The sequence below is a fragment of the Pan paniscus genome, chromosome 11 (genome assembly GCF_029289425.2).
Source record: "Pan paniscus chromosome 11, NHGRI_mPanPan1-v2.0_pri, whole genome shotgun sequence".
Classification (NCBI taxonomy): Eukaryota; Metazoa; Chordata; class Mammalia; order Primates; family Hominidae; genus Pan; species Pan paniscus.
This window is the reverse complement of record NC_073260.2, coordinates 73,101,783-73,115,095: the sequence shown is the minus strand read 5'-3', so window position 1 is coordinate 73,115,095 and position 13,313 is coordinate 73,101,783.

Here is a 13,313-nt window from a genome sequence, read left to right as displayed (position 1 = left end):
CTGACTTTGCCTCCCAACATTGCTATTACTTTGCTCTAACTTTAAAATTTTTGTATCCATGCTTCCATTTCTCTGCTCTATCATTTCCACTGACCACCTGTATGGTCTTCCTTCAGTCGGTCTCTTCCATGTCCCTAGTTCAAACCCCTCAGGTGAAAACAAGCACATATTTTCTTACAGAATATTTGAACATTATTTTTTGCCTCTTATTATAATCTATAAGTAAATCAAAATCATAGCCTAGAAACTCTGTTTAATGAGAACATAGACTCCCCATGGTAATAGTAGAATAATTACTATGTTCAGTTTTGGGCAGATGCTAGAAATACTCAAGTCATGACCAATGAGGATGCAGAGAGAAAGAGCAAGCAGAGAGCTTGAGAGTGGGTGTTAACCTCTGAAACCTAGGTGCTTTTAAGGCCAATGGCTGTCATTCAACACATACATTTGAATAAATAAAAACAAATAAAGAAAAGTTTAAACTAGAGGAGGGCAAAAATATATCACATCTGCAAGGTATTTATTTTTTAAACAAATATCAAAGCAATGAGCTACTATGTATCAAATGGTTTTGCTTATAGAAAACCAGAACTGTGATTTTTAGGTGGAAGATGAAGGTTATCATCAATGCATAAGTATTTTCTATAGGTTCCCTAAGACATGATTTATTAATTCAAGAGGAAATAAATTCTCTTTATCAGAGAAACAAACTTAAAAGTACACATGGAAGGTAGGTTAGTATGTAATACAAATAAGTTGCAGATGAATGGAATAAGAATTCTTTCATCATTAAGTGGAGAAGAGGATGGAAATTTGGAGGATGAATTATACCGAAAAATAAGGGGTGATGACGCTGTCAGGGTAAAGATGTTTGTTGACAGAGGACTGAGAACATAAAGTCAAAATTGAAAGCTTTAAATGCAGTCTGCGAAGATTTCAACACAATCATGTCTCACTTTGCTTTATAATCTTAAATATGGGCTTCATAGGAACAATATCAAATGCAGATTTTATCTTTTTTTTTACCTTATCCATTTTTATATGTATGGTTTTTCAGTGTTAAACATATTTACATTGCTGTGAAAGAGATCTCCGGAAAATTTTCATCTTGCACATCTGAAACCCTATACCCATTAAACAACAATTATCCTTTACCCTTGCCTCCAGCCCCTGGTAACCAGTATTCTACTTCTGTTTCTATGAACTTGACTAATTTAGATATCTCACATAAGTGATATCACACAGTATTTTTTTTCTGGTATCATATCTAAGAAATAATTGTCTAGTTCAATGCCATTTTCCCCTATGTTTTCTTCTAGGAGTATTATAGTTTCAGGTATTATGTTTAGGTCTTTCTTTTTAGTTAATTTTTGTATATGATATATGGTACCGATCGAACTTTATTCTTTTGCATATAGATCTCAAGATTTCCGAGAACTCTTTGTTGAAGAGACTGTCCTTTCTACATTGAGGGAGTGGTCTTGGCACTTTTTTAGATGATCATTTGGCCATAGGCTTAAAGGTTTATTTTGGGATTGTCTTTTATTACATTGACCTGTTAGTCTGTCTTTACACGGGAAGCACTGTGTTTTAGTTACCATAGCTTTGTGATATGTTTTGAAATTAGAAAGGTGAGTTCTGTAGCTTTGTTCTTATTTTTCGCTGGATTGTTTTGGCTGTTTGGCATCTTTTGAGATTCCATGTGAATCTTAAGATGAATTTTTCTATGTCTGCAAAAAATACCATTGGGATTTTGATAGGGACTTTGTTGAATTTGTAGATCACTTTGGGTAGCATGTACATACTAACAATATTAACACTTTGAATCCATGAACATGAGATGTCTTTTAATTTATTTGTTTTAATTTATTTCAGCAATATTTTGTAGTTTTCAGTATAAAAGTCTTTCACATCTTGGTTAGGTTTATTCCTAAATATTTTATTTGATGCTATTGCAAATGAAAGTTTTCTTAACTTTCAGAATTTTTATTGTTTCATTGTGTATAAAAATGCTACTGATTTTTTAAATCAATTTTCTATCATGGAACTTTGCTGAATTAGTTTATTAATGCTAACAATTTTTGTGTGTGCAGAATTGTTAGGGTTTTCTACATATGAGATCATGTCACCTATAAAGAGAGGTAATTTTACTGCTTTCTTTCCAAAATGGATAACTTTTAATTTATTTTCTCTTTGTTGTGTAAGTGTTCTTGCTAGCACTTCCAATACTATGTTAAATAAAAGTGGCAAGACTGGGTATCCTAGTCTTGTTCCTAATCTTAGAGAAAAAGCCATCAGCCTTTCACCATTAAGTATAATGTCAGCTGTGGGTTTTTTATAAATGGCTTTTATTATATTGAGTTATTTTCCTTCTATTCCTAATTTGCTGAGTGTTTTCTTTAACCATAAAATAATGTTGCATCTTGCCAAATGCTTTATTTGCATTAATTGAGGTGGTTTTTAGCCCTCATTATGTTAATATGATGCATTATATTAATTGACTTTGTTATGTTAAGCCATCCTTGCATTTCAGGATTAAATTCCTCCTGTTCATGGTATATAATCCTTTTAATGTTGAATTTGGTTTTCTAGTATTATGTTGAGAATTTTTGCATTAATACTTTTCAGAGATATTGTTCTGTAGCTACCTTGGAGTGTCTTTGCCTGGTTTTGGCATCAGGACAATGCTGGCTTCATAGACTTAGCCTAGAAATGTTCCCTTCTCGTCAATATTTCAGAAAAGTTTCAGGAAGATGGGAGTTAATTCTTTAAAGGCTTGGTAAAATACATCTAGTCCTACCCTTTTCTTTGTTTGGAGGTTTTTGATTACCAATTAAATCTTCTTACTTGTATTTGATCTGTTCAGATTTTCTTCTTTTTTATGATTCAGTATTGGTAGGTTGCGTATTTATAGGAATGTATCCATTTCTTCTAGACTATGCAATCGTTTGACCTACAATTGTTCATAGTATTCTTCTGTAATGCTTTTTTATTTTCTATGGTGTTGTTTTAATGTCCTCTTTATTTATTGCTGATTTTAGTTATTTGAGTACTCTCTCTTATTTATTGGTTAATCTAGATAAGGGTTTGTCAATTTGTTAATCTTTTCAAGAAAACCATTTCTTAGTTTGATTTTTTTCTATGGTTTTTATGGTTTCTGTTTTATTTATCTCTGCTCTAATTTTTATTATTTCCTTCTTTCTGCTAGCTTTGTGTTTAATTTGTGATTCTTTTATCTGGTTTCTTGAGGTGTAAAGTTAGACTGTTGATTTGAGGTCTTTCTTCTCTTTTAATATGTGTATTTACAGCTATAAGCTTCTTTCTTAGCACCACCATTGCTGTACCATAACTTTTGATATGTTTTATTTTTATTTATGTTTATCCCCAGATACGTTCTCATTTTCCTTATGACCATTCATTGTTTAAAGATGTGTCATTTAATTTCACGTATTTGTGGATTTTCCAATTTTCTATGTGCTATTGATTTCTGGTTTCACTTCATTGTGATTAAAAAGACTATCTGTATGACTTGAATCTTGTTGAATTTGTTGACTTATGTGTCCTAGTATGTGTTTTATCCTGAAGAACATTCCTTGTACACTCCAGAATAATATATATTCTGCGGTTGTTGAGTGAAGTATTCTCTATATGTCTGTTAGGTCCAGGTGGTGTAGAGTGTTGTTCAAATTGTCTATTGCCATAATGATTTTCTATCTACTTGTTCATTATTAAAAGAGGGGTTTTGAAGTCTCCTATTGTTACTGTGTTGTCTGTTCCTCACTTCCATTCTGTCAAAGTTTGCTTCGTGTCTTTAGGAGCTCTAAGTATTGGAGAATAAAGATTTGTAATTTTTACATCTTATTAATTAATTGATACTTCTATTATTAATTAATTGCTCTTATTTGGCTCTTATAATGGGTTTTCATTAAGTACATTTTTTTGTTTTTTGAGGCAGAGTCTCACTCTCTTGCCCAGGCTGGAGTGCAGTGGTATGATCACGGCTCACTGCAACCTCCGCCTCCTGGGTTAAAGTGATTCTCCTGCCTCAGCCTCTCAAGTAGCTGAGATTACAGGAGCATACCACCATGCCCGGGTAATTTTTAGTAGAGACAGGGTTTCACCCTGTTGGCCAGGCTGGTCTCGAACTCCTGACCTCAGGTGATCTGCCTGCCTTGGCCTCCCAAAGTACTGGGATTATATTAGTATAGCCATCTGGCTCGCTGTCTCTCTCTCTTTTTTTCTACTACTTGCAAGAAATGCCATTTTCAGTCTTTTACTTTCCACCTGTGTGTGTCCTTAGATCTATATCATGAGGCTCCTGTAGACAATCTAGATATGGATCCCCCCTCCTTTCTTTTTTTGTTGGGACGAAGTTTCACTCTTGTTGTCCAGGCTGGAGTGCAGTGGCACGACCTTGGCTCACCACAACCTCCACCTCCCAGGTTCAAGTGATTCTCCTGCCTCAGCCTCCCAAGTAGCTGTAATTACAGGCATGTGCCACCACACCTGGTTAATTTTTGTATTTTTAGTAGAGACAAGGTTTCACCATGTTGCCCAGGCTGGTCTTGAACTCCTAACCTCAGGTGTGGATCCCCTTTTTTAATCCATTCAGACAAGCTATGACTTTTAATTTGGGAATTCAATCCATCTATATTTAAAGTAATTACTGATAAAAAAAAGTACAGGTATTATTGCCATTTTGAATATTATTTTCTAATGGATTATAGGTTTTTTGTTCTTCATTTCTTCTCATTGCCTTCCTTTTCATTTTATTGATCTTTAACATGATGTACTTTAATTCTCTTCTCATTCCTTTTTGAGTACATTCTACAGATTTTTTTGTAGTTCCCATTTTAATTACACAAAACATCTTAGTGTTATAGCATTCTATTTTAACCGAATTACAAACTTAATTTTAATCGCATATAAAAACTCTACTACTTTATAGTTCCACATCCCCAATTTATATTACTAAGGTCACTAATTACTTTTTTATGTATTATATACTCATTAATATAGTTTAATTGTTTATAATTGTTCTTGTCATTTAAATTCTATGCACCAAATTATTATGGTATAATTTATTATATTTGTCTGCGTATTTGCCTTTATTGAAGAGCATTGTATGTTCATATTGCTTTGTGTTGCTACCTACCATCCTTTTCCTTCTATTTTAAAAGGTCCCTTTAGCATTTCTTGTATAGCAGATACAGTGGTGAAGAATATCCACAGTACATTTTTCACATTTATTTGTTATTTTTATTTCAATTTAATATTGTGTATTCATGTCCTTTGCCTGTCTTCTAGTGGAATGTTAATTTTAAAAATATTTTTCATTTGCTGTTCACATAGGAAGTGTATTAAATTTTGATGTAAAACTTTATATATATTAGGCCGGGCATGGTGGCTCACGCCTGTAATCCCAGCACTTTGGGAGGCCGAGGCCAGCAGATTACGAGGTCAGGAGATCCAGACCATCCTGGCCAACATGGTGAAACCCCGTTTCTACTAAAATACAAAAATTAGCCAGGCGTGGTGGAGCATGCCTGTAGTTCCAGCTACTCCAGTGGCTGAGGCAGGGGAATCACTTGAACCCAGGAGGAGGAGATTGCAGTGAGCCGAGATCACGCCACTGCACTCTAGCCTGGTGAATGAGCGAGACTCCATCACAAAAAAAAAAAAAAAAAAAAAAAAAAAAAAAAAAGGCCAAGTGCAGTGGCTCACGCCTGTAATTCCAGCACTTTAGAAGGCCAAGGTGGGCGGATCACCTGAGGTCAAGAGTTCGAGACCAGCCTGGCCAACATGGAGAAACCCCATCTCTGCTAAAAATACAAAATTAGCTGGGCGTGGTGGTACATGCCTGTAATCCCAGCTATTTAGGAGGCTGAGGAAGGAGAATCGCTTGAAGCCAGGAGGCGGAGGTTGCGGTGGGCTGAGATCATGCCATTGCACTCCAGCTGTGCAACAAGAGCGAAACTGTCTCCAAAAAACAAAACAAAACAAAACAAAACAAAAAACACTTTGTATATATTGCACCTGAGTTATTACAATTTTAAATTATTTTTCCAAATAATGAGTTTTTATGTTTACCTTCCCACTCTACTCGGGAAGCAGTTGCATTTATGTAAGAACACTAGTTCCTGATATCCATCAGTTTGCCTCTTTTGTTTAATTGTTTTCTTAACAATAATATCTTTCCTTATTTAAAAATATTTATATAGATTTTTTTCCTAAATAATATTATTTTGGAAATGTTACTTAGGTTTTGGAAATCAGGGAAGGCTAATAGATGTGTTCAGTACACCATCTTGAAACTAGAGGTCGTGTTAATAGAGCTTATAAATATTTTGAAAGAGTATTTAATGGCAGACATAGCATTTTCACATGACCAAAGAAAAAACTAGGAGATACTGATTCTATGACTAAATCAAGGTTGAAAACATATCTTAAAAAGTTGAAACTATAATCCAAGATGTGAAAAAAATCAGTTTAAGATAAGGGATAATACAATTTCCCTGAAGGCCCAAAATATTTGCTCAATTTTTGCACAAATGTATTATATAATTGGGGGTGACTGATGAGTGAAATTCTGGGAAAATCAATCACATATTTGTTTACTATAATGGTGTTTGGTTATTTCTAAAGGAAATAACGGCAGTTGTGGATTGGTAATGCGTTGATCAAGGAGATAATAATGTATACAATTTGGGGTATTTCATTCAGTTCTGAGACTTGTGTTTTAAGGTGTACCATGAAATATTGTAGAAAATATTCTTGAGTGACTTTTTAAGAGTTGAAGGTAAGAGGGCATAAAGAAAACTGGGGTATCTAGAATCTATATCATACAACTCTAATACTAAAGGCAGAAATCATACATCAAAATGTAATACACTTCCTATGTAAAGAGCAAATGAAAAATGTTTTAAAAATTAACATTCCACTAGAAGACAGGCAAAGGACATGAATACACAATATTAAATTGAAATAAAAATAACTAATAAATATGAAAAATGTACTGTGGATATTCTTCACCACTGTATCTTCTATACAAGAAATGCTAAAGGGACCTTTTAAAATAGAAGGAAAAGGATGGTAGGTAGCAACACAAAGCAACATGAACATACAATGTTCTTCAATAAAGGCAAATATACAGACAAATATAATAAATTATACCATAATAATTTGGTGCATAGAATTTAAATGACAAGAACAATTATAAACAATTAAACTATATTAATGAGTATATAATATATAAAATGTAATTAGTGACCTTAGTAATATAAATTGGGGATGCGGAACTATAAAGTAGTATAATTTTAATATGCGATTAAAATTAAGTTTGTAATTCAGTTAAAATAGAATGCTATGACACTAAGATGTTTTGTGTAATTAAAATGGGAACTACAAAAAAATCTGTTTTCCTCTCTTTTATCTCTCACACAAATGCAGACACATAGGGCGATACATGAAGCATACATAATTAAGCTGTCCCACAATGTGCAAATAGTCAAGGGTTTTATGACTTTGGAGAAGAGATTCCTGAATTTAAGACCATGTACTGGATCACCTCTCACTAGGAAATATGAATCCGTGTCATTATTATTTACCTTCTTAAGAATTATGTGGGCAAAATAGGTTACAATAATTTCATTGTCTGCTCTATGAGAATAAAGACTAAGGAGACCCTCAAGAAAAGGTAACAATAGAATTGTGGAGATAAGAAATTGATATGAAGACCTGAATTAATAGAACCAAAAAGTTATATATAAATAAAACTAAAAAAAAGAAAAAAATGAAAACTTAGGAGATAACAGAGTTCCTAAAATTTAGAGTCACAGAAAACTAATTCTGAGAATATTGCTTCTGAACTTGAAGGACAAAACATGATACATTGGGAATTTTTAATTATATTTATAAAACTTTGCTTTTACAATTATGTTTACATAATAAAACTTAAAAGTAACAGCTGTATTAGAATTTAGTTTATTTCGCTTAATTTATTTTTCTCATTAGATCCTGTTCACTAGGATCTAATCCTGGTCACTAGCTAAATTGACGTATATTTTACTTTTTATATCTTGAATTTAGATGTATTAAAGTATCACGCGTGCTATACATCACGTATTTTAGATATTTAAAAATGCAAAAATTTTGTGATAATTGGATATTTATTCTCAATTCTAAGAAATATGTAGAAAGACCACTCTGAACTTTGTAAACTTAGATAAGAAAGAGACCAGAAGTGTTTATGTTTCTGTGTATGTGCGTCGTTTTTAAAAATTTTACCCATCAGTAGTTACCCAGCATCACTTTGATTCCTTCTTTTTTATGTAGAAACACAGCTCAAAGCACCAAACCCATTCTCCAGTGATAGGGACAAAAGTAGGTTAGTAGAGTTGGTTGCTAGGAGACCAATGTCAGCGTCATCTATGACCTTGCAGGATGTAAAAAATAAGTATAGATTTATCGACCTCAGTGGCACATTGTCTGAATCCTCTGCTCTGACTGTCTTATTTCATTTCTGTCTGTCTCACTGTTTTCCTCTCTTTTTCCTCTCATACAAATGCAGACATATAGGGCTGTACAACTCCCTTTCTTGATACCTCCTAATTTCTCAAAGTTATTACTTTGCTGCATTTAACCACATCATTGTCTCTCAGCTAACAAGGCACTCTATCAGCAGTGTCAGCAAATCCCAACCCTTTTAAAAGGTTGATTCCTCATACTATTGCTGTAAGAAATATAGAAATCAGTTCTACTGGGAACAGCATTATGAAAAATGTATAAACATCAGAAAGTAATTTTGCTGTCACATTCAAAATGTTTTCTCAAAGTTGCATCCCCAGTTTTCACAGTTGAGGTGGTTTAGGTTAAATAATCTCATGCAGGAGAGAACTCTAACATTCTTGTCATCTTCTTGGCATATATTTTTCTGAAATTGTTTACAATATGGATTTCATGGAGGAACAAGTAACAGCAGAGAAAGTTAAATTACAAAATAAAAAGTTCACATCCCAAACAATTATTGTTTTAATGATTATAGGGATACATTATCTCAAACAACTTATAAATTACATTGCAAATAAATGATTGATATATGTGTTTGTCTGAGGGGGTGTTATAATTATTTTCTTCCACAGGTTGAAATCTTCACTGGAAGGTACACGAGAATGCAGCTCTTCTTCATCTGTAGAAAAAAGTTCTGTAGTTCAAACTTGCTATTGTAATTGTGTTGTTTAGTTGTTAAAAAACTAAAATAGGTGTGCCTATATCTCACCAGTACAAGTATCTGGATTTTGTAAACTATTGAATAAAAATAATATTTCAATTAAAATAAATTATAATTTATTTTCAAAATCAATTAATGATGATTAACAAACTGAAACCAGGTTATTTAAATGAACTGTAAAGCTTTCTGTCAGAATGAAAACTTCTGATCGTACAAAGAAAATTTCATACAAAGCTTAATATCTATGATAGGCGGGATAATAGAATTAAAAATAATTTATTTGCATTTCCTGTTTCTAATACATCTTAAAATATTGACTAATAATCAAGAAAATAGTTACTGAAGCTTATCATTTACATGTTTACTGAATTTCTATGAAAGAAAATATAATACATCAAATTCCTAATCTTGAGAGTGTAGAAAGATATTTATGAAGAATTAACATTTATATAATATTAACAAGTAACATTAACAGTATATAAACTGGTCCTTAGAAATGCATTTGTCTTATTTTCTCTGTGCTAAAGACATTGATTATGTTCATAGTTACAGATAAATCATTTAGGACAGCAAAGTTATACTATTCTGTATAAAAATTTAGTGGTTTCCTCATGATGTTAGAAAGAGGTGTTGGAAAATTACTGAAGAAATGGATACTAAAGACTATTAATATTTTAACTAAAAATGGTGAGTTTTGAAATTTAAATCCAAACTTTATATGGCATACATACAAACCTAGGAAGCAAGGAAGAATTTACTGAAATGGGAGAAGGAAGCAGCTCTTGGATTTTTTTTAGATGTAATCATTGAGTTGTTACTTGTGAAATATACGAACCAGAAAAGGCTCTCTAAAACCACTTTAGAATTGTGGAGTAAGTTTTAGAGCAAAAGTCAAATGTGTGATCAGATGCTGAGATGAATAATAAAGATGAATTAGGGAAAGAGTGAAAAGTCAAGGATTGGGTGAAACATCTGTGGCAAAGCTTTTGCCAAATAATCTTATCATCTCTGAAAATAGGTTATGTTTCCCTTCGTTCCATGAGTTGTTGGAGAAAAAATACAAATTGCATTTCAACATGAAATAAGTACAATTTGAAAATAAATACAAATTTTATTTCAATAAAAATAAAATGATACATTCATTTGATAATTTTATTTATTCATTAAACAAAGAAACCATTGAGTGCATGTTATGTGCTAAACCTTTTTACGTCTGACTTCTGAGTCTAAGGGAGAAGACAGGTATGTAAAAAGATAATTATAATGCAAAGTAACAAAAAGTGCTAACAAATGTAGGAAAAATTGCTGTGTTGGCTGGTAGATTTGCTTATAATTGGCATATATATTATTATGACAGTGGTCCCAGGGCATGTTTAAGATATTCCACAGAAACTAATATAGTACTTGGGATTTTGCACATTGTAAAACTAGGCAAATGGTGATTTGGTTCTAGTGATTAGCTCATTTTATGCAAAGAAACCTGAGAAAATTACCCTAGAAAACATATTTATATTAAAAATCGTTTCCGCTCCAAAAATATTTCCCCCCATAATTTATTTATGGATATTTCAAAATAATTAGGATAATTATAAACTTGATCTCATGTCCTATTGCCAAGTTTACTTCAGACCAGGACATCAACACACACACACATACAATCATCAGGAGTAATACCAAGAAAAAGAAAATGCCACAGATGCTGATATGGTTTGGCTGTGTCCCCACCCAAATCTCATCTTGAATTGTAGCTTCCATAATTCCCATGTGTCATGGGAGGGACCTGGTGGAAGTAATTGAATCATAGGGGCAGGTCTTCCCCATGCTGTTCTCATGATAGTAGATAAGTCTTATGAGATCTGACAGTTTTATAAAGGGGAGTTCCCCTACCCAAGCTCTCTTGCCTGCTGCCATGTAAGATGTGACTTTGGGCCTCATTTCTCTTCTGCCATGATAATGAGGCCTCTGAGTCCATTAAACCTCTTTCCTTTATAAATTACCCAGTCTCACGTATGTCTTTATTAGCAGTGTGAAAACAGACTAGTACATATGCAAATTTATAACAACCAGAAGCATCCATAATCACTTAGAATAGCAAAGCTAAGCAGTCTTACTCTGAATACGTGCACATACTTTACATGTTGATTCAGTGAGTCCCAAAGTTCTCAAAGGGTATGAAAAATATAAAATATGACAGTTGTATTTCAGAATTTATTTCTCTACACTAACATGCAAGTTAAAATTTATATAAATTATGTAAATAATTACAACATTACTCTTCATAAAGTTTGTAAGTAATTTTTGGGAAAAGCAGTAGATTGTCATGGGTGCACAGAGCTAAAGGGACCATAGTTTTTCCTCAATATATTTTTTCTAATAACTAATCATTCAAATATCCTCTTCTGACATAAGATATAAGTATAAAGTATCATGGAAGTTGCTCTCCATGGTATTTTATCTATAGAAAATCATTTACGAAAGCAAAATCTAAGTAATAATTTTCCTCTTTGGCCCCTGCAACTTGCAGGTGCAGCTTCTTAGGGTCAGAAAAAATAAAATACACCAGGAAGAAATGTATGCTATTAATGCACTCTCTCATTAGCCTCTGCTTCAGGTCTTACTTCACACTTTGTAATTATCAGAATTTTCTATACTTCTCTGGAAAGCCAAAAATATCTACAGGTTTAATAGGATGGACATTTAATATGAAGCTTCAAAGTTTTTCTTACAAGCTAGAAGAACATTTTTGTGAAAATATTAGATCTAGGATTATTTTTGGGTTCCTGGGGTTTACTAAGTTACAAGTTAATGTTAGAAAACTGAGGTAGGACACTACACTAAGCATAATTAGGTAAGAAGGAAAATACAATTCAAGGCAGTGAGAAAAGGTGACCAGCATGCAATGAAAATACCTCTCAGTTTTGCACAGTTGTTTCTCACTGAATTAGCAGACCCATGACTATTATCTCCTGCAACTTCCCAGTTGGTCTCTAGGTATGTCAACTCTTGGAAAGGCTGATGGCCCTACAATTGCAGAGCTAAAGTAGATCTTGTATATAATTGAAACATTTAAGGGTGACTTAAATGGCTGCCTTTGAGCCTATAGGGAAAGCACAGCAAATACAGGCATAATATGGGATAGCCCCAGTGGTCTGGTTAATAAAACAAAGGACATTGCAGAAAGTTAGTTATCAGAGACCTTGAAAGCTTTGTACAACAATGCATTACACACAACAGCCATTTTAGCTTGAAAATCGCCGGATTAAGCAAGTCTGGAAGGTTTAAGAAACTTAAAAAAGAAACCCCAAGGTATCAAGCAGAGATTCACAAGGGCCTCTTTGGGTGCCCTTTTGATTCCGCTAATTCAACAAGGGATAATTGGAGAAAGTTACTGGACACATTTAAAACTCCCTAAAGCACAAGGTTTCTATCAAATACTGGCCTATGGGCAGAAGGTCTGCAAAAGACTCTTGAAGCTTTCAAAGCAAAATGAGCATTGGAGCTTTAACCCTCAAAGTGTTTATATGCAGAGTCTTTGATTCGCCAAAGGGGAAAAATAATTGTACTTCTGAACCAAGTAGTTTTCGCCTATAACAAATCTACAAAAAGGATCATGATCTTGTTTTGCTTGTACTAATCCAAATAAGAGACAATTCTGCCACAGAATGATGCTTTGAAACATAAATAACTTAATTTTTTTGTACTATATTCTGAAAATTAAAATCCAGTGGGGGTGTGTGACTATTTTTTTTTAATTGTATGGGCTTGTAGTTAGGACACATTTTTAGTTATGTGAGTGGGACTTTTATTCCCTTTGTGAGTTTACATAATATCTTTGTTATGGCAGATTTTTAAAAATGTTTTTTCTTATTTTTTTGTTAAGGATTGGTGAAGTGCTAATATTTATTCCACTCCTGTCTTCTGAGCTCTAACCAAATTGAGAACAACTACAAAAAATGAGGTGAGAATTTAAATATTAAATGTTAAAATACGTTCTAAATATTGTTAGTATTATATTAGGTGAAAAAGTTTGGGCTTTGACAGCAAAGTAAGACTTCCTATTTCATCTAGCTTTCCCAACTTGACC